General features: G+C 41.5%; 1 long non-coding RNA gene and 1 pseudogene across 1 annotated transcript; one reads left to right on the forward strand and one right to left on the reverse strand.

The window, feature by feature from the left end:
• Positions 1-401: 401 nt before the first annotated feature.
• Positions 402-22818, reverse strand: LOC113924600. Its single transcript, XR_003520730.1, has 3 exons — positions 22761-22818; positions 1725-1803; positions 402-452 (listed from the first exon to the last, which is right to left on the reverse strand). It is a non-coding gene; the product is annotated as an uncharacterized LOC113924600 (long non-coding RNA).
• On the forward strand, positions 18618-18785 carry LOC113924599 (annotated as a pseudogene).
• Positions 22819-25169: the final 2351 nt, after the last annotated feature.

The raw sequence follows: 25169 nt of genomic DNA on the forward strand, positions 1-25169 counted from the left end.
ACTCAGGTCATGATCCCAGGGTCCCGGGATCGAGCCCCGCATCGGGCTCCCTGCTCAGCGGGGAGCCTGCTTCTCCCTCTCCCGCTGCTGCTTCCCCCTGCGTGTGTTTGCGCGCTCTCTCTCTCTCTGACAAATAAATAAATAAAAACTTAAAAAGAAACAACCCTCTAACTTATCTTCTCAGAATGAGACTGTCTTCCTGGGTAACAGCCACTTGAAAAATAATTTGTGGTTTTTTATGAATGTGCACTTACCACACAATTCAGCAACTCCACTCCTAGGCATTTATCAAAGGCAAATGAAGACATAAGTCCACACAAAGACTAGCGCATGAACGTCCATTGCACTTTATTCTTAAAAGCCAAAGCTGGACACAATCCAAATATCCAATAACAAGTGAGTGAATAATTGTAGTATATATGGAATACTCTCCAGTAATAACATGAGGGGACCTAAAGAGACACAAAACATGGATGAATCACAAAACCATTATGCTGAAGAGTATATATATATATATTTTTTAAAGATTTTATTTATTTATTCATGATAGAGAGAGAGTGGCAGAGGCAGAGGGAAAAGCAGTCTCCTCAAGGAGCTGGGAGCCGATGCGGAACTCGATCTCAGGATCCTGGGATCATGACCCGAGCTGAAGACAGACGCTTAACCAACTGAGCCACCCAGGCATCCCTGAAGAGTATATATTGTATATAAATACATTTATATAAAACTCCAGAAAAAAAAACAAACTGAATCTATAATAATAAATAGGAGATCATTGATTGCCTGAGGTCAGGATTTGGGGGTGAGGATTTACTAGGAAGGAGCACAAGGGATCTTTTCAGGGGGTTGGAAGTGTCCTCATTTTTATTGTGTTGGTGATTACAGAAGTATATAGAATGGTCAGAACTTAGAACTGTACCCTTAGAAATGGAGGCAAATTTTGAAGACACTGGATTGTAAGAAGCTTAAGGAATCGGAAATAAACCTGAAGCCATCAAGAAAATATGAAAGAGATTTTTAGGTAAGTAGAAAGGCAAAGAAACCCCTTAGGAGGTAATGAAATATGCCACGTGTAAGCGGATTAAGTGCCTGAACTAGTGAAATACAGTGAAATAAGGGCACTGGTGTGCTGGTAAATGTTTAGCAAACAGCTGGGGTGGGGGGAGCCCTGATTTTGTAGCATCTGCCCATTTCCCTGGTGCAAATATTCCCACCATGGCCATTTTCAAGCTGCCAATGTGACGTTACTGAACAGGGTCTGAAAAGAGATGCTCGCAATTAGCTCTCACAAGCCCATGCAAGCCCGCCCCAGCACACAACAGGGTAGAGGGCATTGTTAGATTTGAGAAAACCAATTAAAATATGTGCCTTAGCTAGGGTAAGGCAAACTGCACTAACAAACAGATTTTAAAATTTTCGTTCAAAACCAGACTTCTTTCCTGTTCAAATAACACTCAGGGGCAGAGATCCCAAGTTGGTGAGGGCTCTGGGTCACACAGTCATTCAGGAACCCAGGATGACTGAGTTTCCACCATCTTTTTTTTTTTTAAGATTTTATTTATTTTTTTGTCAGAGAGAGAGAGAGCACATAAGCAGGGGGAATGGAAGGCAAAGGGAGAAACAGGCTCCCCACCCAGCAAGCAACCCAATGCGGGATTTAATCCCAGGACCCCTGGATCATGACCTGAGCCGAAGGCAGCCACCCCACCGACTAAGCCACTCACATTGTCCTGAGTTTCCGCCATCTTTAATAGGTTGCTTCCCAAGTCACTCTGGTCATCATTGGAAAGCCCAATTCAGCTCCTGAGAGGAGGAAAAAAAGAATATAAAGGAAAGCACATGGGATATTTTATGGACCAGGCCTAGAAGTAGCACATATCTTGCCCTATTTACATTCCTTTGGAAAACTTAGCCACCTGGCTCTATCTAACTTGAAGGGAGACTGAGAAATGTTGTGAAGCTGGCAAGCCAAATGGGAGATAGAGAGCATTCTGAAGTTCAGATAGCAGTCTGTGCTACTTTGGGAGATTCTGAGAAGTTAGAGCTAAATGATAAAATAGAGGATGCCCAATTAAATTTGAATTTCAGACCAAAACAAATGAATAATTTTGTGGTATTGGTATTCCCAAATATTACACAGGACATACTTATACTAAAAAATTATGTTTAGTTTATCCGAAATTCAGATTTAACTGAGCACTTGCATTTTTATTTACTAAATCCAGCAAGGGTAGATACCAGGTTTCAGAATTGGATGAAATGGTAATTGGTAATGCTGTTATCTGGAGGAAAGATGACAAGTTCAGGATAATCAAACACATGAGACCACCACTATAAAACCGCATTGTCAGTTCATTAATCTAAAAATGGGACATGTATTTGTTATTATTAACTAATACTTGCCATTGGTACAGGTCACTCTGGGTACTTTTAGGACAGTCCAGTCAAGAAAGAATAATCACAGATCAAGAAATTAGGATGGAAACAATAGCATTAGAGTAAAGAAAAAAAAGATTTCCAAGATACATACATAAAGTAAAAAAGGCAAAGTGCAGAGTTATGTATACATGTGTGCGTGTGTGCATATGTGCTTGTATACGTGTGGAGTATCTGGAAAGAAACACAAGAAACGTAACAGAAATGGTCTCTAGAGGGGAACTGAATATGTGAGTGAGGGGAAAATGGAAGAAAAGAGGCTACTTTTTCACTCTATTGCCTTTGTAGGGGCCAACAACAGATCACTCCAAGATAGACCACTTTGGCATGACGAGTATTTTGAGTTAAAAAGCAATCAAAACCCATCAGATTCAGGAAAAGCTCTACTTTCTCCACAAACTGCCTAAAGTAATTTAGATAGAGGACCTGGTCCAGGAAGAGAGCTATCACCATAGATAACTACAGTATGATGTGAACTAGGTATGGGGACCTGTCCCCATACCAGCTAACAAGGCTCCTTTGATCAAAATCCTCCCTTTGTCCCATTGTTTGTTTGTTTGTATTTAAGATTTTATTTATTTATTTATTTGAGAGAGAGAAACAGCATGAGAGGGGAGAGGGTCAGAGGGAGAAGCAGACTCCCCACTGAGCAGGGAGCCCGATGTGGGACTCGATCCCAGGACTAAGGGATCATGACCTGAGCGAAGGCAGTCGCCTAACCAACTGAGCCACCCAGGCGCCCCTGTCCCATTGTTTCTTTGAGATCCAGCAAACATTTGTTTACCAAACATTTACCCTTTCTTATCTTCCTGAGGATTGCATTCCTTCCCTTTGAAGTCCCAAACATCTACCCCTCTTTCCTTAGTTCAGGATGACATATATATTGCCTTTTGCTTGACTGTCTTTGGAATTTCCATGTCTGTGTGGGTTCCCCATACATACGCTATTATATTTTATTTTCTCCTGTTAATCTGCCTCATGTCATTTTGATTCTTAGTCCAGCTAGAAGAATCTTGAAGGGGACAGGACATTCTTGCTCCCTGTCACCTTTCATGCTTTTTTTTTATTTTTTATCATATGAATATATTCATCACTCAAAGAGTTAATCTTTTTTAAAGATTTTATTTATTTATTTTAGAGAGAGAGAAGCAGAGCAGAGGGAGAGGCAGAGAGAGAATCTCTAGCAGGCTCCCCACTGAGCACAGAGTCCGACGCAAGGCTCAGTCACAGGACCCTGAGATCATGACCTAAGCCAAAACCAAGAGTCACATGCTTAACTGGCTGAGCCACCCAGGCACCCCCAAAATATTAATCTTTAAAAAGTAATTATACCACTTCCCACTGAAAAGAACCAAGCCTCCTTAAAGAAATGGATGCTTCTGGGGTTGGGGCAAGGAAAGTACACAATGAGCCTGCAATATGTTGTTGTGCTAGAAAATGAAGATAAGCCCCCCAAATGGTAGGAACATATGAAAGGACACACGAGTTTGCTTGAAGGGGCTACCACTGGCAAAATATGCTACAATTTAATTATGAAAATAAATTAAAATAATGGCTTTTACCTAATTAGACTAAAATAAGTATCCATGAATTCATACTCACACATACAAACATGCATATTCACTTACATACATACATTCACTAGTGAGGGAAAAGGGAAAGCTCTTCTTTAAATTAGAATGCCAATTAATGTAGATAGAATGATGGAGTCAAATTTATTATTTTTAAAAATCATAGTAATAATTGATTTAGGACAAAATCATCAACAGATGCTGGTTTGCAGAAGCTATTAATTGAGTTCCAGATCTTGTATGGACTAAATAACTTACCTCCTTTGACTAATACTATATATATAATATACTAATATTATATGTTATATATGTGTATGTGTGTGTATATATATAGAGAGAGAGAGGGAGTTATCTGTTAGGATTAGGTTCAACTGAATATAAAAAAAACTCTCCCTCCTGTTGTATTTTGTGTGTGTGTGTTTTTGTTTTTGTTTTTGTTTTTGAGAGCGAGACTGCATGAGCAGTGGGGTAAAGGGGCAAAGGGAGAGAGAGAATCTTAAGTGGGCTCCACACTCAGCGTGGAGCCTGATGCAGGGCTCAATTTCACGACCTCGAGATGACCTGAGCCGAAATCAAGGAATGGATGCTTAACCGACTGAGCCATCCAGGTGCCCCACATTTTTTTTTAATAGCTCATTTTCTCTCATGTAAAAGATGATCTTAGGTAGGCAGTTCTGAAGTAGTATGGCAGCTCCATAAAGTGGTCCTTTCAGTTCTGTTTCACCATCTGTAAAGTGTTACGCTTATTCTCACGGTTCAAAAGGACTTCCAGAGTTCCAGTCGTCACACCCACATTCCAGGAAACACCATGGAGAATTCTCAGAAGTACCATATAACACGTCCTTCCACACCTTGTTAACCCAACTTTAGTCATATGGCCCCACCTTCGTGCAAAGGAGGCTGGAAAATGTAGTCTTTGAGCCCAGGATGTGGTGCCCTGCTAAAACTCAGGGTATTGTTACTCAAGAGGAAGGGGAAAATGAACAGCCATTCTAAGATAGGCATTACTGAAACCATTTTATAGCTGAGGAAACTGAAGCTCAGACTGGTTAAATAACTTGCCCATGTTCACGCAGCTTGTACAACTTACAGCTGGAATTGCACCTCAGATCTCTCTCATTCCAAAGCCGGCAGACTTCCCAACACCCACTCCTAGCCTGGCTCACCCTCAGCGTAAGAGTTTGGAGCTCAGCAATATGCCAGCTTCTCTGAAGGCAGGGTAGGGCGCCTGGGTGGCTCAGTCGTTAAGTGTCTGCCTTCGGTTCAGGTCATGATCCCAGGGTCCTGGGACTGAGCCCCACACTGGGCTCCCTGCCCGGCAGGAAGCCTGCTTCTCCCTCTCCCACTCCCCCTGCTTGTGTTCCCTCTCTCACTGGGTCTCTCTCTGTCAAATAAATAAATAAAATCTTTAAAAAAAAAAAAAATAGAATGAAGCTAAGGCAGAGTAGTCAGAAGACAGGCAGGCAGGGACAACCTCACCCCCAAGAGGAAACCACCCTTAAAAGGATTTTACAGCATCCTGGAAGGAGCCCTCCACCCTTTCCCACGTGATAAATAGGTGACAAAAACCTGATTGGATGACAGGCACAAGGAGGGTTAATCAGATTAAAAACAGCGGGTCAACAAGCCCATAAAAACCCGGTGCCCTCTCTCTTCAGGAACTGCCTACTATCACTCAATAAACTTTCCCTTGCTGCCCATCACTCTGTCTGGTCTGCCTCTTCCTTCTTCAAAGCAGGCAGCAAAGGGAAAGAAATCCTGTAACAAGGCCACACAATGCAAATAGCACATTTATGTGATACACATTTTACTCCAGGATTTAGGAATAAAATAAGTTTACTTAAAACAAACAGACATGTTATGGTGTCCCAAGTACAAATTCACACTTACTTTTCTGATGAAACAAGAGACTTGAAGAAATTGCACCATGGTCAGTCGCTGTGGACTGCCCTGCACTGTTTCCACTACACCCTCCTGCTTGTTGCTACATGTCTAGTTATAGCTTTCTGTTTTCTGACCTTGTCAATTGCAGAGTTTACTCTACTTGGAGCCTGCACCCCCTGCATTCCAATAGTACTCACCTCTTACATAGTGTTGATTTTTACGAGCTGCTGTTAAAAAGAAAACTACAGGGCACCTGGGTGGAGCAGTCCATAAGTGCCTTTGGCTCAGGTCATGATCCCAGGGTCCTGGGATCCAGCCTTGCATGGGGCTCCCTGCTCCGCGGGAGGCCTGTTTCTCCCTCTCCCACTCCCCCGCTTGTGTTCCCTCTCTCCCTGTGTCTGTCTCTGTCAAATAAATAAATAAAATCTTAAAAAAACAAACAAAAAAGAATGTCTTTCTAAAAAGAAAAAAAACTATAGACCCAAAATGGTGTCGCTTGGGCCAGGCCAAGTCACTAAACTGGGGCTTAATACCCAACCTAATTGCAATTTCAACCTCCTCTAGAACTCTTTTAAGTCTTAATGGGTGAGTTGGGAACTTTCCCATAAATACCAACAAGGTAATCTATTCCAAGGGCATTCTCCATCCCCACCCCTCCAAAGAAAGATGAGGTAATCTACATAAGACACTTACCCTCCCCTGTGAGGGAAGGTAGGTGATCTGGCCTGAAACAATTTGCTAATAGCTTTCTTACCCCACCCTCCTTCCTATTAAAACCCTCTATTTTGTACAACTCAGGAACTGTCCTCTACTTGATAGATGGGATGCTGCCCAATTCATTAATCATTTGATAATGCCAATTAGATGTTCAAGATTAACTTGATTCATTTTTGTTTTTTAACACTGCCAACTGATTTTTTTTAACTTTGATTTTTAATACATTTCTAAGTTGGAAAATGGCCGGAGATCCCATCTGGATAGAGTCCCTGTGTAATAATATTATTATTATTACTATGTTAATAATAATATTATTATTTTTATTATTATTGTAGCAATATTATTATTGCTACAAAATATAATTTCCCAGTCATTTCACACAGCTTTAAGAATAGCTTCTGATTTGGGCGCCTGGGTGGCTCAGTTGGTTAAGCGACTGCCTTCGGCTCAGGTCATGATCCTGGAGTCCCAGGATCGAGTCCCGCATCCGGCTCCCTGCTGCTCAGCGGGGAGTCTGCTTCTCCCTCTGACCCTCCCCCCTCTCATGTGCTCTCTCTCTCTCTCAAATAAATAAATAATAAAAATCTTTAAAAAAAAAAGAATAGCTTCTGATTTGCAAGGAAGGGTCTCAATTCTGATAAATAATTCTATGTGACCCTGAAGGTATACAGTCTTAACTCATGATTAAGCAGTTCATTTGATGCTAAATTTCCAGACAAAGTTTCCTGCAGATATATCTTTCATGGGTGGAACTTTTAATTGCATAGCTTCATGTGGCTGATGAGATCCTATTATGATGTCTGCTTAAAGGCTGTGGTTCAATTTTAAATAAAGCTTTCGTAGAATACTACCAATTTTGGTGTTTGTTCCCTACAATTATTATACAAGCTAATGAAAAGTTTAAGAATACAATTTGGAGGGGGCGCCTGGGTGGCTCAGTTGGTTAAGCGACTGCCTTCGGCTCGGGTCATGATCCTGGAGTCCCGGGATCGAGTCCCACATCGGACTCCCTGCTCAGCGGGGAGTCTGCTTCTCCCTCTGACCCTCCCCCCCTCTCATGCTCTCTCTCTCTCTCTCTCTCAAATAAATAAATAAAATATTTAAAAAAAAAAGAATACAATTTGGAGGACTATGAAATTGGTTCCAGACATCTGACGGAGAGGTATGCAAATGAGAAGATTGAGCTATACATAAAAAACATATTTCTTTTTTAAGGCACAGATACACAAGGGCTTATCAAAGTATACCGAAGTTTGATTCTGATGAGATAAATGGATTATAATTTATATGGACAAGTAGCTCAGAGACTTTCTAATGTTAACAAAAATGAGCTTGGTCAGTTTGCCTCAGGACTAACAGTTTTTCGAGGTGGTTGGGTGGGGAAAACAGAGAGGAGGGAACATCTGAAATATTAGACATGGGAAATTGCACTTCCTAATAGCTTGGGCTCTTATAAATGTGATGATATTTAAGCCAAACAAAAAAGTAAGGTTGGAGCCATGGCATTTGCTACACTGGAAGACAGAATATTTAGACAGTGGGGGAAAAATGTCTAAGAATGTCCTGAAAGTCATAGAAGTTCTGTCCTTTGGAATCCAAGACTCCTGGCTCTACAGTGACCCTGTCACTAACACAGCTTAGGCTCACTCAACCAGGATTTAGCATAAGGCAGGAAAATCATAAACTTCCAAGTCAGTATTAGGTGAACAAAATCAGATCGCAAAAAAGATCTAGGAAAACGTTGCTTATAATTATACCTCTGATGAATGTAAATGCTGAATTTCATTGAATTTAAGAAATCATCTCAAATTGCAAGGTGTTAAAGTATGAAGGAGAAAAAAAATCAAACCTTTATCTTAGAATTGATGACATATATGGGGTGCCTGGGTGGCTCAGTTGGTTGGGCGACCGCCTTTGGCTCAGGTCATGATCCCGGGGTCCTGGGATCGAGCCCCGCATCAGATCAGGCTCCCTGTTCAGCTGGAAGCCTGCTTCTCCCTCTCCCACTCCCCCTGCTTGTGTTCCCTCTCACACTGTCTCTCTCTCTCTCTCTCTGTCAATTAAATAAATAAAATCGTTAAAAAAAAATTGATGACATATAGCATGGGAGACAAGGACTGGACTGAGGCACACATTTCCTTAACTGGGAAAGAGGCCAAAGAGAAATGTATGTAAAAACATAATGGGTTGTTTTAGGGTGACAGAAATGTTGTTGGGACAAGACTCAGAACTGGGTATGTGCTCAGAACAAACTGTAGGCCAGGTTAGTTAGGAGCTTTGAGTGGGAGGACTATTATTATACTAGAGTCTATTATGAAGAGGATCTGTGTCAGTATATAAGCCCTGTGAAGTCATTAGTCTGTACTGAAATAGTCACACCTACCTCTAAGCTCACTGCATTAGTCTTAGAGAGAGATGCACAGAGAAATTTTCAATTGGTTTCTTATTCCCAAAAAACATCTTCAAGGAAGTGTGGAACCCACATGGTCATTAAACCAAATGGTATGTTATAGGGTTGTTTTTCTATTGTTCTTGTTTTTTATTGTTATAGGTTTCACTGATGGACACCGGGGATTTAAATAAATTTTGGTTGCCATGGTAGGCCTGGGATTCTGTCAGCTGGAGACTGATAACTCTAGTCAAAAGGATTCTATCCTATTATGTTTATATTCATAATTACAGTGTATATTTTCTCTGCTCATTTATTTATATTTTGAATGACTGGTTTGGACTATTGGTTTTAATATTCTAAATTTCCAATCTTGTCAACTGTCTGTATAACTGAGACCATCTATATTTTGCTACTTTGCTATCAATAAAGAGGAGTTCTGCTTAATAATAGAGCCATGCAACCTGAAGCCTGGAAGATAGAATGCTCTTAATTGTCTAGCTGCCTGCATTGTCCAAACCTGGTTTATTGAGCACATATTGTGGGGATGGAGAAACAGATGTCTGTGGCAGAAAGCCCAAGATGGCATCCCAACTCTCTTTGCTTTCCTACACAACATAGAATCTCTGATCTAATTTCTAGAGAGAGAGAAAACTACCCTGAATAGAATGCTAACTGGGTAATGTGAGACCTGGAAAGTTAGAGAAGTTTGGACTCTATAGAGAAAGTACCAGGGCAAAACTGCAGGCTATTCAACAGAATACAATATAATTGAAAACACTATTGTAGAAAATTGGTCTGGCTACCATGGTGCAGAAAATAGACAAGAGTAGACAGGGAACTTACAGTTTAAAAACAGGTCCACACAAAAACAAAACAATGACATCAATCAATCAAAAAGTACACCATGGGGGGTGCCTGGCTGGCACAGTCAGTAGAGCATGGGACCCTTAATCTCAGGGTCGTGGGTTCAAGCTCCATGTTGGGCAAAGAGCCTACTTGAAAGAAAGAACGAATAGATGATGTAATGCTGAGGAATTTCCCAAAGAAATTAATGTTGTTGGGCGCCTGGGTGGCTCAGTCATTAAGCGTCTGCCTTCGGCTCAGGTCATGATCCCAGGGTCCTGGGATCGAGTCCCACATCGGGCTCCCTGCTCAGCGGGAAGCCTGCTTCTCCCTCTCCCTCTCCCACTCCCTCTGCTTGTGTTCCTGCTCTCACTGTCTCTCTCTGTCAAATAAATAAATAAAATCTTTAAAAAATAAAAATTTAAAAATTTAAAAAAAGAAATTAATATTGTTGAATATCTACTATGTGCTAGACTCTATTGCTAAGGGTTATCTAACCCTAACATTAATTGTAAAATAGGTATGGTGGCTCTCATTATTCAGGTGAAGAAAGTAGTTCCATGAAATTACATAACTTTCCCAATGTCACTCAGTTCCTGGATGGTAAAATCAGAATTCGAATCCAAACTGACTGATTTCAAAGCTATAGCTCTTTCCACAAAACCAGATAGTCCTTGTACTCTAAAAACTGTAAAATATTGCTAAAAGAAATTAAAGGATATCTAAATAAATGGAAAGATGTCCATGCATGTTCATGGCTCAGAAGATTTATTAAAATAGCAATACTGGGTGCCTGGGTGGCTCAGTTGGTTAAGCGACTGCCTTCGGCTCAGGTCAGGATGGTGGAGTCCCGGGATTGAGTCCCGCATAGGACTCCCTGCTCAGCAGGGAGTCTGCTTCTTCCTCTGACCCTCTTCCCTCTCGTGCTCTCTGTCTCTCATTCTTTCTCTAATAAATAAATAAAATCTTAAAAAAAATAAATAAATAAATAAATAAATAAAATAGCAATACTACCCAAATTGATCTACAAATTTACACATTCCCTATCAAAATCCCAGCTGGCTTTTTTTGCAGATATTGTTGTTGATCCTAAAATTCATATAGAAATTCAAGGGACCAACAATAGCCAATACAATCTTGAAAAACAATGAAGCTTAAGGCTCACACTTTCCAATTTCAAAACTTAGCCATAAAGCTATGGTAATCAAGTGATGCCTGGGTGGCTCCATCGGTTAAGCGTCTGCCTTCATCTCAGGTCATGATCCCAGGGTCCTGGGATCGAGCCCTGCATCGGGTTTCCTGCTGAGCAAGGAGCCTGCTTCTCCCTCTCTCTCTCTCTGCCTCTCCCCGTGCTTGTGCTCTCTCTCTCTGACAAATAAATAAATAAAATCCTAAAAAAAAAAAAAAAAAAAGAATCACTCATGAAGCTTTAAAAAAAAAAAGCTACAGTAATCAAGACAGTCTGGGGGCACCTGGGTGGCTCAGTTGGTTGAACATCCAACTATTGATTTTAGCTCAGGTCATGATCTTGGAGTTACTAGACTGAGCCCAGTACTGGCCTCCATGCTGGGGGCAGAGCCGACTTAAGTTTCTCTCTTTCCCTCCTTCTTTGCCCTCCCCCTCTAAAAAAAAAAAGTCTGGTACTAGCAAAAGGTTAGACATATAAATCAATGGAATAGAACTGAAAATCCAGAAATAAACCCTTATGTTCATGGTCAAATGATTTTTAAGAAGAATGCCAAGACAATACAAAGTTGGACCCTTACCTAACACCATATACAAAAATGAACTCAAAATGGATCATAGAGGGGCACATGGCAGGCTCAGCTGGAAGAGCATGTGACTCTTGATCTCAGGGTTGTGAGTATTCAAGCCCCATGGTGAGTGTAGAGATTACTTAAAAAAAGAAAGATCATAGATCCAAATGTAAAAGCTAAAACTACAAAGCTCTTAGAAAAAAGTATACGGGTGGGGCGTCTGGGTGGCTCAGTGGGTTAAGCATCTGCCTTCGGCTCAGGTCATGATCTCAGGGTCCTGGGATTGAGACCAGCATTGGGCTCCCTGCTCAGTGGGGAGCCTGCTTCCCCTCCCCTCTGCTGCTCCCCCTAATTGTGCTCTCTCTCTCTCCCTCTCTTGCTCTGTCAAATAAATAAACAAAATCTAAGAAAATAAAAATAAAATAAAATAGAAAAACTATGGGGTAAATCTTTGTGACTTTGAGTTAAGCAATGGTTTCTTAGTTATGAGACCACTGGCACAAGTGATAAAACAAATACTTCAACTTCATCAAAATTTAAAACTTTTGTGCTTGAAATAATACCATCGAGAAACTGAAAAGACAATCCTAGAATAGGAAAAAATATGTGAAAAGTATATATCTGATAAAAGCCTTCTATCTAGAATACAAGAATAATTCTTACAACTCAATAATAAAAAGACACATCACCCAATTTTTTTAAATTCAAAAATACAAATAAACATATCCCTGAACATCACTAATAATTAGGGAAATGCAAATCAAAAACAATAAAATAACAATTCACACTCACTAGCTAAGCTGGCTATAAACAAACAGAAAGTAACAAGTCCTGCTAAGGACAGGGAAAACGGGCACTTTCCTACTTGCTGGTGGAATGTAAAATGGTACAGCTGCCTTGGAAAACAAGTCTGACAATCCCTCAAAAGGCTACATATAGAGTTACCATATGGCTTAGCCATTCCATTCTTATGTATAAATCCAAGAGAAAGGAAAACATATGTCCACACAAAAACTTGTATACACATGTTCGCAACGGCATTATTCATAATAGCCAAAAAGTGGAAATGAGTCAAATATAGCAACTGATGAATGGTAAACAACTTGCAGTACATCCTTACGATAGAATAGTTTTTGGCCATGACAGGGAATGAAGTACATGAATCTTGAAAACATTATGCTAAGTGAAAGAAGCAGCCCCAAAAGACCACATATTGCATGGCTCCAGTTATATGAAATGTCTATAACAGGGTAATCTATAGAGACAGAAAGTAGATTCATGGTTGCCCGAGGATGGGAGGTTTGTGGAGAAATGAGGAGTAACCGCTCTATCTATGGGATTTCTTTTGAGGGTTATCAAAATGTTTTAAAACCGATTGCCGTGATGGTTGCACAATTTTGTAAGTCTGTTAAAAACCATTGTATTGGGGCACCTGGGTGGCTCAGTCATTAAGCGTCTGCCTTTAGCTCAGGTCATGATGCCAGGGTCCTGGGATCAAACTCTGCATCGGGCTCCCTGCTCAGCGGGAAGCCTGCTTCTCCCTCTCCCTCTACTGTTCCCCCTGCTTGTGTTCCTTCTCTCACTGTGTCTTTCTCTGTCAAGTAAATAAATAAAATCTTTAAAAAACAAAAACAAAAAAACATTGTATTGTATACTTTAAATAGGTGAGCTGTATGGTATTTATCTCAAAAAGTTGTTAAAAAGAAAACCCTAAATTGTCTTTGTTTACATTTTCAAGCAGATGTCCAAATATCAAATTGACAACTAGTCATTCCGTTTCCCCTTTCCATCAGCATTCTCAGATATCTTGTTTTTTAAATTATAGCCAGTACTGGGGAATTGAATCATGAGGCTTTTGTTAAGAGTGTAGGAATTGGCTTGATTTTTTAGAAAGTCAGTAAACCTAACTCCCAATGTTTAGCTAATATCAGCCTAACCCTATGGGTCTCAGTTTTCTCATCTGTGAAGAAAAAGGATTGTGCAAATGATCTCTGAAAGTTCTTTCTGTGACACTAAAAGAGCTTAGACTCCGTCAGTGAAGTGCTGGTTTTCTTTTTCTCCTCAGAACCAAACAGTCAGGGTCATATTGGTGGCTCAGTCAGTTAAGCGGTTAAGCGTCTGCCTTTGGCTCAGGTCATAACCCCAGGGTGCTGGGATCGAGCCCCACATTGGGCTTCCTGCTCAGTGGGAAGCCTGCTTCTTCCTCTGCCTCTCCCCCTGCTCGTTCTTACTCTCTCTTTCAAATAAATAAATAAAAATCTTTTATAAATAAATAAATAAAATCTTAAAAAAAAAGGAACCAAATAGACAAAATCTGATATGATTTGAGTTTACTTAGATGATCAGCAGGGCCAATTATGAAAAACTTCTAGCAGATCTTTGTATATACAGATGCATAACAATGTGAGTTTAACATTTGTGGAGGTCAGTTACCTAGGACTCATACTAGAACAGTAAATCAAGTCTCCAGTAGTTGTGTTCATTTCTTATTTTTACCCTGTTTATAAGTGACCAATCAAGAAAATTAGAAAAATATATCCAAGTAGGGGGAGAGGGAGCCCAACTTTTAAAGATAATCACTATTAATATTTCCATTTATTTTTTCCCAATAATTTTGCACTGTAGTTTTTTTTCACTTAACACTATAAGTATTTCTCCATGTCATTAAGTAGTTTTTATAAACATCAATTAATGCCAGTGGAGGTTTATTTAACCATTGCCTTATCACTGGACAGATAGACTGCTTCCAGTTTTCCCCTACCTGAAGTAATGGGGAAAAAGATTAATATCTTTACACAGAAAGCTTTTGGTATTTAGGATTATTTCCTGGGATAGGTTCTGATTCTTAAGAATTAAGATTAATGAATCAAAGGATATGACCATTTCATAGCATTTTCCAAGAAGTTGTACCAATTTACATTTATATTGAGAAGTCATGTCATTAATTTAATTCATATATCAGGACCCACAAAATGGAGGTTACCCAGTGGCCCAGTCCAAGTCACAAATCTAAACTGAAGTCAGCCTGCACAGACCAGAAACACATGTCAAGGAAACCCAATGTACACCAATCATAATCATCCAACTCAGCTTTAGCAAGCTTACCTTACCCTAGAAAATAGGACCTCCTAACCTTATAAGGAAATCCCTGACCTAGCTAATCATGTTGCTCCTTCTGTGGCTCTGTGAAACTTGCTCTTTTTTTTTTTTTGAAGATTTTATTTATTTATTTATTTATTTGTTTATTTATTTATTTATTTATTTGAGAGAGAGAGAGCATGAGAGGGGGCAGGGTCAGAGGGCGAAGCAGACTCCCCACTGAGCAGGGAGCACGATGCGGGACTCGATCCCAGGACTCCAGGATCATGACCTGAGCCGAAGGCAGTCGCTTAACCAACTGAGCCACCCAGGCGCCCCTGTGAGACTTGCTCTTGCCCCAAATCCCTCAGGAAGAGCATCCCATTGTTTGTGAGGCACTGTACTTCCCTAGATATACATAGATTGTTTTCCCTTGAATAAAGGACATCAAACTGGTTCCTAAATTATTATAGTTTTGTCATTTGACAGAGATAGTTAAGATAGATTTAGTGTGTTAACAAAGTATAAGTTGAGACCTGAAATTTCTAAGTTAGGTCTTCATCATTGAAATATTTATTGGGGCACCTGGGTGGCTCATTTCGTTGAGCATCTGACTCTTGATTTAGGCTCAGGGTATGATCATAGGGACGCAGGATCAAGTCCCACACTGGGCTCACACTCAGCACGGAGTCGGCTTGTCCCCCTCCTTCTGCTCCCGCGCTTACTCTCCCCATGAGTGCACGTGCGTGCACGCGCTCTCTCAAATAAATAAATAAAAATCTTAAAAATGAGAAATATCTACTTATTCATTGTTCATTGTCTATATAGCCCTGTTAGAATACAAGCTCTACAAGGGCAGGAATCCCAATTTATTGATATATCTCAAGCATCTAGAACAGTGCCTGACAGAAAACATTTAAATATTTGTTTCAAGAACAAATTCAGTTGCGACACTCAAGTGGCAAGATTCCATAGCAGGTTGTAACAGCACTAGCAAGTGAATATGTCCCTATATTCATCCCATTCTCTGGTATTATTTATCATGACACAATTGATGCTTTAATCATTTATCACATGCTTACTTCAAATATAAAAGTTGAATTCCTTAGTGCTCATATGTAGCAGAAACTACTAGTTCCCAATCTAATTTCAGTTTCTCTTGCTTTTTTTGAAGACAATGTCCTCAGCTAGAAGACCCCATTTCTATCTCCCTACGGACAGGTGTAGCCAAATGACTGATGGGATATACATGGAAATTGTTGGAAGTCCTTTTAGGAAAGCTCTTTAAAATGAGAACAAATAGCTGGTGTGGTCCTTTGTTTTTCTTCTGCTTCCTGCCTACAAAGTGAACATGATGGTTCCAACAGCCCTATCTTTTTTTTTTTTTAAGATTTTATTTATTTGTCAGAGAGAGAGTGCACAAGCAGGGGGAACGGCAGGCAGAGGGAGAAGCAGGCTCCCTGCTCAGCCGGGAGCTCGACGCGGGGCTGATCCCAGGACCCTGGGCTCATGTCCTGAGCTGAAGGCAGATGCTTAACCTACTGAGCCACCCAGGCATCCCTCAACAGCCCTATCTTGTACAATAAGGTAAACTTAAGGATGGAAACTCTGTTCAGTGGATGATAGAGCAGTAAGATATAAGGAATTGTTGCAGGATTTCTTTTTTTTTGTACACATTTAGTTTAATTGTAACAAAGCAACTTGTACACTTTTAACGTTTGAAACTGAGCATCATCTTTCCAGTGAAACAAAAAGAAAATTTAAAAAACAGGAATAAAATTACAATAGAGAATGTCAATTCCAAATAAGATCCTACAGGTTCTGCTCATTCTCCCATCGAGTGGCAGGGCTCAAGTCATCATTAGGAGAAAGTTTTATTTTAAAAGTGTCATCTTAAACTGCAAGGATGTCTGTTAAACATCACAATTAAACATGCCAAAGGAGAAGCCATGTTGTTGCAGGATTTCTTTTCCTTCGGTGCCCACAGCTGTTCTTGGTCATGCCACTTCAAGGAATGAAGAGGAAGACCAGACAGAGTGGTGGGCAGCAAAGCAAGGTTTATTGAGTGATAATACAAAGCTCCTGAAGAGGGAGGGGACCCGAGAGGGCAGCCACTGAGAGTTTCTAAGTCTAGCGGTTTTTATGGGCTTGTTGGTGGGTTATTTTAATCTGATTAACCCTCCAGGTGCCTGTCATCCAATCAGGTCTTTGTCATCTACCTATCACGTGGGAAAGGGTGGAGGGCTCCTTCCAGGCTGGTGTAAAATCCTTTTAAGGGTGGTTTCCTCTTAGGGCGGGGCCCCTTGCCCGGGCCTGCCTTTCTTCTTACTACCCTTAATCAGAATCAGAATCTCTGGTGATGTGAAGATGTAAAAGATGTTGAAATGGAGCAAGCTAAGAGTTTCTTTTAAGTAGGGTCAGGAGGCACCTGGGTGGCTCAGTCGTTAAGCGTCTGCCTTCGGCTCAGGTCATGAGGGATCGAGCCCTACATCGGGCTCCATGCTCCGCGGGAAGCCTTCTTCTCCCTCTCCCTCTGCTGCTCCCCCTGCTTGTGCTCTCTCTCTCTCTCTCTCTCTCTCTCTGTATCTCTTTGTCTCAAATGAATAAATAAAAATCTTTAAAATAAAATAAAATAAATAGGGTCAGGAGGCCATAAGGGAGGAATTTATGCATGTCCTCATCAGAGAAACTGAACTTTTTGCCAGCTGCAGGCCCTCTGCCTGGACTTAACTCCCTCACCAGGACACTTGAGTCATTCGTTCACATTTTTCATTTCTATTTTTTTTAAGATTTTTTATTTATTGATTTGTCAGAGAGAGAGAGAGAGCACAAGCAGAGGGAGAAGCAGGCTCCCTGCTGAGCAAGGAGCGCGATACGGGACTCGATCCCAGGATCCCGGGATCATGACCTGAGCCGAAGGCAGACGCTCAACCGACTGAGCCACCCAGGCGTCCCAACACATTTTTCATTTCTAAAGGAGCTAACGCAGTTTGGGGACAAGTTTCAATCCCTCTCTTGCATACTAACCCAACCAATCCCAGTTAACCTAGTTTCAATCCATGTTTTGCGTACAGATCCTAAATAAGAAATGCATCCATGGCCTTTCATCTTTGTAACTCTGCCCCTTCTTTGTCTTCCTTGGAACACAAGTCAGGTTTCCACCTGAATCTGTCTCCAAATTGCAATTCTAATTGCCCAAATAAATCCCTGTTTGACTACAATGTCAATGAATTCTTTCTTGGTCAGCCACACCAACCCCCAACAGCCTGCTTCTATGCTATTTTACATAAGAAAAAAAGCACTATCTTGTTTTAAACCAGTTATTTCAGGTTTCTTATCAGCTAAACACAATCTCAAACTGATAAACTACAAACACTGACCTTTTCATAAAGCTTTGAAGACTTCAATAATACTATGAATGTTCTTTAAAAATGAGGAGAGGGGGTCCCTAGCATGGCTCAGTTGGTTAAGCGTCTGCCTTTAGCTCAGGTCATGATCCCAGGGTCCTGGGATGGAGCCCTGAGTGGGGGCTTTCCGCTAAGGAGGGAGCCTGCTTCTCCCTCTGCCGCCACCCCCCCCCCCACCCCGCTTGTGCTCTCTCTGTGTTAAATAAAATCTTAAACAAAAAAAAATAAGGAGGGGGCGCCTGGGTGGCTCAGTTGGTTAAGCGTCTGCCTTCAGCTCGGGTCATGATCCCAGGGTCCTGGGATGAAGCCCCACATCGGGCTCCCTGCTCAGCGGGGAGTCTGCTTCTCCCTCTGCCTCTGTCCCTCCTGCTCCATTTCTCGCTCACTTTCTCTCTCTCTCTCTCAAATAAATATATACTCTTTTAAAAAAATATAAAAATAAATAAAAATGAGAAATTGACCATATCTCCAGCTGCACCAGTGTCTCTCTGTGTCGCCTGCTTTGGACCTCGTTCCTCACCTTGGGTCGAAAATGGACCCCAACTCCTCCTGCTCCATCCGGGGCTCCTGCACATGCGAAGCGGGCAAGTGCACCCCTGCAAGTAGAGCTGCTGCTCCTGCTGCCCCATGGGCTGCGCCAAGCGTGCCCAGGGCTGCATCTGCCAAGGAGCCATCGGGCAAGTGCAGCTGCTGTGCCTGATGTGGGCGAGAGCCCGTTCCAGATGTAAATAGAGCAACGTGTACAAACCTGCAGTTTTAAAACATTTTTTTATATTACCCTGTTTGCTACATTCCTGTTTCTATGAAATATGTGAATTATAATAAAAGTTGGTGACCTAAAAAAAATAATAAAATCCTTTGCTTTATGTACTTACCTTCTAAAGAATAAGATATAGGCTTTTTATTCCGAACTAATCACCATGTTTTAATTTTAATCATAAGAAAGAATATTTCGTTCATAAATAGGCAGGGAATACTAATAATTTCACACGGCATCATTGCACCTCGCCTTCCGTAAGACCATGAAACACCTTTGGATGTTATAATGCAGGAATAAAGAGGAAATCTGATGGTTCACTGAGGCCACGCAGGATAAGAGATTAAAATCTAATTTCTGGCCATGGACTACTACAAAAGTTTGAGTGTCCATTACTGAGTCAAAGAAAACAGGGAAAGGTTTTTGAAATTTGCTTTTATATTTGTAGCTGTGTAAGTCTGTTCTCCAAGCAGTAGATGCCAAGAAGTGATTAACTGTGAAACCTGAAGTGGCCACCCCACAGTCTACAGTAACCTGATTTACTGTTCCACTGTCTCTCTTCATTAGCATAACTTTACTATCGCAGGAGACTCTTGCCCAGGCAAATGTCTTTATTGTTCATTCCAGAACTTGTTTTAAAGATCATCAACTCTTTAATAGAAAGCATCAACATTTTTCCTACCAACACTCTTCTGACTCCCAGCCTCCTCCTTCCCTTGCCGTTTCCCCCAATCCTAAATCACTGTCATGTCACAATGTGTACCTATTCACCTCATTGAGAGACCTGCCTTAAACCAAACTTCAAAATCTCCCTAAAAACACGCCTCGCCCTTCCCACTTTGAGACACAATAAAGCTCTCTTGAGGTGGTAATTCTCCTGTACACCAGTGAGCAATAAACTTAGGTTTATCTTGTCGATAATATTTGGGAACTGGCATTTAATACGTGCAAAAGATTTGTTAGGGCAAGCTCTGTGAAGGAAACGGGAAGGACCCGGAGGAGGCTGAGACAGCTGCCATCCTGAAGAAGGTCTGAGGCCGGATACAGGGAAAGCGGGAAGGGAAGAAAGGAAGAAGGAACATTAGGTGGCAACGCAGTTCTCAGAGAATTTGGTAAGGCCAGTGTGGGGTTAACCGAGCCAAATTCAATTACTCCTCAAAGTAGTCCTACATTTTGCGGGAAGCCGACTGCCTTGGTGCCCCTGGGGGGCTCAGTGAACATCAGCTGTGCTGTAGGAAGCAAGACCCCAGCGGTGATGGGGGTCAGAGCAATCACACCTTTGCAGTCACCGTAGATGTAAGAAGACACATTCTTCTGACTCAGGGTGCCTGATGATTCCCGCCTCTGAAAAGACAACTTACAAAAAGTGTGACCTTCTGAGAAAAAGCACATAATGAATGAAAAAACTCCAAAGGAGTCTAACACAGATTTTTGAGTGAATATAGTAACTATAAAAAATTTAGTCAAAGCAATTGGGATTTTTCTGCATTTTAAAATATGCTCAAAATAATATCAGTTATTAAATTCAGTTTATTGGGGTGCCTGGGTGGCTCAGTTGGTTGAGTGTCTGACTCTTGATCTGGGCTCAGGTCTTGATCTCTCAGGGTTGTAAGTTCAAGCCCTGCGTTGGGCTCCATGTTGGGTGTGGAGTCTCCTTAAAAATAAATAAATTCAGTTTACTAATTTAGTTATTAAAAACTAAAGAATAACTTATAGTGATAGAACTTGAGGGTCCTTATTACTTTGTTTCATTTTGTTTGGCTACTCATCAACTCATATATTTCTAGTCTCTGACAGTGCTATGTACGAATTGTGTCCCTCAAAATTCATGTGCTGAAGCTCTAACCCCCAACATGACTGCATTTGGAGATAAAGCCTTTAGGAAGGTAATTAAGGTTAAATTGATGAAGGATAGTTGCAAGGCAGGCAGGCAGGGACAAGGGGCCCCTACCCTAGGAGGAAACCACCTGTAAAAGGATTTTACACCTGGAAGGAGCCCTCTACCCTTTCCCGTATGATAAATAGGTGACAAAAATCTGATCGGATGACACGTGCAGGGAAGGTTAATCAGATTAAAATACTGGGCCAACAAGCCCATAAAAACCCCTAGACTTAGAAACTCTGGTGGCAACCCCCTCTCTCCTTGGGAACTTTGTACTATCACTTTGCTATCGTTCAATAAACCTTGCTTTGCTATCCACCACTGTCTGGTCTACCTCTTCATTCTTTGAAGCGGCATGACCAAGAACTGTGGGTACTGACAGAGGAAAAAAATCCTGTAACAAAATGAGGTCATAAAGGTAGTGCCCTAATCCAAAAAGACTGGTGGCCTCACAAGAAAAAGAGAGGATGCCTGGCTGGCTCAGTTGATAGAGCATGTGACTCTTGATCTTGGGGTTGTGAGTTTGAGGCCCATGTTGGGCATACAGATTAGTTGAAAAAAAAAAAAAGAGATTTCCCTTGCCTTCCAGCTTGCAAGTGTGCTCTTTTAATGTGGCTTTGCTTCAGATAGGGGATGTTAATAGAGAAACTAACAGAACTGCTGGGCAAACAGTAGCACTAAGCAGAAAGTCTCAATAGTAGAAAAACTACAATGTCTCCTATGTTTATTGGGCACCTTCTCCTCAACTTCTATTTTGAGGTTGCTCCAATCTTAAGAGAAAAAGAAAACTCCTATGGTGCTTTATCCCATTGTTTTTCACAGGTCTCCTGCCTTCTGGTCCCATTAATCCCATTAATCAGTGCAATCTGATTTCCTCCACCAACCACGCCTACCTGCGACTATTCACAGTGAGCTGGAGAGCAGCCTTCTGTCAAATTCAAAGGATTCAGTCCCCACCTTGATCTCTTGGGTGCATTCATCACTGCTACACCCTTCTAGAAACTTTCTGTCCCCTTACTTCTAAGACACCAATCTCTCCTTGTTCTCTGACTAGGTCTCATGTCTCTTTCCCTTCTACCAATCCTTAAAGGCACACGTTTCACAGGGATTTTTCTTTCTTTCTTTCTTTTTTTAATTTATTTGTCAGAGAGAGAGCACAAGCAAGGAGAACTGCAGGCAGAGGGAGAAGCAAGCTCCCCGATGAGCAAGGAGCCCGATGGAGACTCGATCCCAGGACCCTGGGATCATGACCTGAGCTGAAGGCAGACGCTTCACGGACTGAGCCACCCAGGCGTCCCATTTTTTTTCCTTAAAGATTTATTTATTTGAGAGAGCGAGAATGAGAGAGAGAGAGTGCATGAGAGGGGGGAGGGTCAGAGGGAGAAGCAGGCTCCTTGCTGAGCAGGGAGCCTGATGTGGGTGGGACTCGATCCTGGGACCCCGGGATCATGACCTGAGCCAAAGGCAGTCGCTTAACCAACTGAGCTACCCAGGCGCCCACCAGGCGTCCCATTTCACAGGGATTTCATCCTTAGTGCTTTTCTTATCTCACTCAAAAGTCTTTTTGTGGGTGACCTCACTATCCATGGCTTCAACTCCGGAGCTCTTAAGAGTGTTTGGCCCTGACCCTGCTATGAACGCCAAGTCCATAGTTTTTATTTGTCTACAAAGTGACTCCCCCTGGGTTTTCCATGAGCACATCACAATTAACATGTTCTGACCTTAACTCAGTGTTAAGAGCAGCATTTCCACCTGTTTTCCTTATTTGGTACTGTTATCCATCAGTCACCCAAGTCATACCTAGACTCTGTCCTCTCCTCCCTCGACCTTTAGATTTAATCTGCCACTCAACCCTGTGGGTTCTGTCTCCTTCATAGTTCTTAAACCCTACTCTTTTCCACCATCACTGCCCCCAATTGATTTGCTGAGGAGAGATGTACATCAGAATCACCTATGTGGTTAAATAAATAAATAAATAAGCATTCTTGCCCTGCCCCTCCTCCCGAGATTCCAAACCAGCATATGCTCTTCCTTACCTGCCCTGTTCTGATTCTTCCCCAGCCTCCAGTCCATCTTCCACACTGCTGACAGAATGATCTCTCAAAAATGAAACCTTAATAGTGCAAACATTCTGCTTATTTTTTCAGAGGTTCTTCAGAACCTTCAGGATAAAGTCCAAACTCTTCTGAAAAACCTTCACACTTTGGTTCTTGCCCACAGCCTTCCACCTCATCTCCTGCCACTCCCTTAAGGGCACCCTGCCCTCAAGCCTTATCAAAGTGTGGTACTTTCTGTTCCTGGAGCATCCCTCCTTTCTTTGCCGTGCTGTTTTCAGTGGATATCACCCCTCATCCCTTCCTGCTTAGAAGTCACCCTGTTCCAAAAGCCTCTCCTGTCTTCTCCAGACAATTAGGCATTTTCTGTGTTTCCACAGTATCTTGTTCATATCATGATTCTATATTTATTATCAGATAATTATATGTGTTTATACAATGTCTTACCCACTAGCCTGTGAACAGACTGTTCAGTTCATTATTGTATGCCCTAACATAGAGCCTGGCACATAATACGTACTCAATAAATGTTTACTGAATGAATTTTTGAAGTAAGTTTTTTTATTATGTTATGTTAATCACCATACATTACATCATTAGTTTTTGATGTAGTGTTCCATGATTCATTGTTCGCGTATAACCCAGTGCTCCATTCAGTACGTGCCCTCTTTAATACCCATCACCAGGCTAACCCATCCCCCCAACCCCAAAGTTTTATGTTTTTCTGATTGCTTAAAGTATACAGTGTTTAATATGTCATAAATAAAAAATAATACTACTGACCCATTCTCAGGATAGAATTGTCCTTTGAAATCTTTTTAATGATGACAGTTTATATTTGAACAGTACTTTTAATTTTTCAAAGCACTTATCCCCCAACACTTTATTATGAGTATTTCCTTACATAGGGGAAAAAAAGGTGAACACCCACATACCCATCACCTAAATTCTAATTCGACATTTTCTTATCTTTGCAAAACACTTTTTATGAGCTAATTTTATTATCACTCTTTATTTCATGTAATGACTAAAGTATGATTCTATGTTTTATAAATAAGGAACCTGAGACCAAGAGAGCTTAATGACTTGTTAAGGAGATTATCTCCTGGAGTTGTGATCAGCTTGTGCCAGCTGACTCATCCATACCCTCTGGGTATTGGATATATAACCAGGGTCTGAAAAATATTTTGAATATCCTTGCTAATGAAAAGCTTCCAATTCCACAAGATAAGAGAAGCAGCAAAATTATGGGAAACCCACCAAGAAAACATTTCTAGCTCATAAGTCATCCAAAGAGGATTCCAGTCTTGGGTCGCCCTCCCCCTCACTCCACTTTCATTCCTGGTTAGTCATTTCCTACCGGATGGGAGATGTTTCTTCCATCCATTCTTTTCCAGTACCAGATACAGATCTAGAATATCTTTCATCTCAGCTGGTCTACTCTCTCCTGCCTTTTCATTTGCCAGAGGCACATGACCTCCAATTAAAACACGACCCTAGTCATCTTTGTGTAGCTCACAAAACTTTAACAAATCACGTTTCCTACCAAATTAAGTCTGGTATAATCTCTGCCAACCACACTATAACCTATCTAAGTATCTGTCTTCTTACTCCTTAGCTTCCATCCTACAAAACTAAGAGTTGTTGTTTTTCCAAACATGCCCAGGGTTTTCTTATTTCCTTTCTTCCTGTATAAATCACCACCACTCCCCTCCCAAATTCCACATGTGTTAAATTCTAGACCTCCTACTCATGGCCCAACTCAAATGCCAATTCCAATAAACCTTCAAGAATCCTCAAGCCTGGGTTTTTTTTTTTCCTCTAAACATTTATTTTATTTCAAATTTTATCTTTTTTTTTTGGATGTTGTGGCACTTAGTTTAATCTGCCTTGTAGATCTTTATGGTCTGATTTCTCTTGCTACCTTCTGCCCCCTTTGCCTGAGTATAACACCACTGAAGAAAGGGACAGTGTCATATCCATCATGGCCCTCGCACACAGTCGGTGCTTTATATGCTTAATTTCATTTAACGCAACATATATTCCCGAAGGGATGGGGGCGGATGCCCTTTTCTGTATTCACACTTACACTCACACGCACACACGGATGCGGTCTTCCACCTGGACACACACGTGTCCCCAGGGCCACAGCCCTTGAACGGTCTCGGGCTCGGGACTGTCAGCCTGTGGGCGCTTCCATTCCAGCCAGCGGAAGGGGAGGCTCCATTTCTTTAAAACCCTCTAACAGATACTTGCTACCTTAGACCTCCTACAGCCTCCACCCTACAAAAAACTTAATATCTCCTTCCTGTCGAAGTAGTATCACCCCGAGTCCGGGAACCCCAGCCTGGTCGCGCCAGGGTCCGGTCCCACGGATCCCCCCCCTGGTTT

The sequence above is a fragment of the Zalophus californianus genome, chromosome 2 (assembly GCF_009762305.2).
Source record: "Zalophus californianus isolate mZalCal1 chromosome 2, mZalCal1.pri.v2, whole genome shotgun sequence".
In the NCBI taxonomy this organism is placed as follows: Eukaryota; Metazoa; Chordata; class Mammalia; order Carnivora; family Otariidae; genus Zalophus; species Zalophus californianus.